The following is a 1,192-nucleotide window of genomic DNA, read 5'->3' on the forward strand; positions in this document are numbered from 1 at the left end:
AGAGAGAGAGAGAGAGAGAGAGAGAGAGAGAGAGAGAGAGAGAGAGAGAGGAGGGGATATTTAGAGAGAGTTGAGTCAAGAGTGGATTGTGAGAGGGGAAGGGTTTACAATTTCTGCGGTCAGGCAAATCACTTTGAAATTGTGTGATGAAGTAAATAAACACAGCAATTGCTTACAATGTCACCACCAGACTACACATTTGTAGACGAGTGGGCAGTGGTAGAAGGGGGTGTAGCGGCGAATTAGTACATCGAGTCGATCACAACACATACCATTGTTGTTGCTGTTGTTGTTGTTAGTGTTAATGTTGTTGACATTTAGACATACCTATGTCAGTTCTGATCAAATAGTCATATGATTAATGACTTCCAACCGTGACCATCCTTTATGTCTTTTTAGGCGCTCGTCTAATATTATTTATTAGACGTTGACATGGTTGTGTGGTTAAGAAGTTCGCTTCACAACCATGTGGTTTCGGGTTCAGTCCCATCATGAGGTTCCTTGGGCAAAGGTCTACAATTATAGCACTCAACCGACCAATGCCTTTTAAGTGAATTTTGTAGACGGAAATTCTCAAGAAGCCCGTTCTATCTATCTATCTATCTATCTATCTATCTATCTATCTATCTATCTATCTATCTATCTATCTGTCTGTCTGTCTGTCTGTCTGTCTATGTGCGTGTGTGTGTGTATGTGTTTGTATGTGCATGTCTTTGTATTTGTCTTGCTTGACAACCGGTCTTGGCTTGTTTACATCCCTGTAGTGTAGCGGTTCGGCAAAAGAGAACGATATACTGAGTGCCTGACTTTGAAAATAAGTAAATAAATAAACGAACAAACACTTGATACTGGATCAGTTTGTTCGACAAAACCCTTCAAGGTGATGCCCTTGTATGGCCGTGAGCCAATGACTGAAAGAAGTAACACAATAAAAGAACAAAATGATACCAATATAGTTGCTAGATATACATTTTCAAGACAATAAAATGATCCAAGTTTGATTTGACTGCTACTTCTAGCAAGTCAGCCGACCCGGTACAACCCTTCTCTTTCGTCTATTTCTTGTTTGCTTTAATTCCATATCAGCCTTGATCGAGTAGACACTCGCTCAAAATCGTTTCAGCATTAACCAACTCGCCTTTTATCTAGACACTGTCTAGTCTTTTCTTTAAAACAAATATATATATATATA

The sequence above is a fragment of the Octopus bimaculoides genome, chromosome 13, assembly GCF_001194135.2.
Source record: "Octopus bimaculoides isolate UCB-OBI-ISO-001 chromosome 13, ASM119413v2, whole genome shotgun sequence".
Lineage (NCBI taxonomy): Eukaryota > Metazoa > Mollusca > Cephalopoda > Octopoda > Octopodidae > Octopus > Octopus bimaculoides.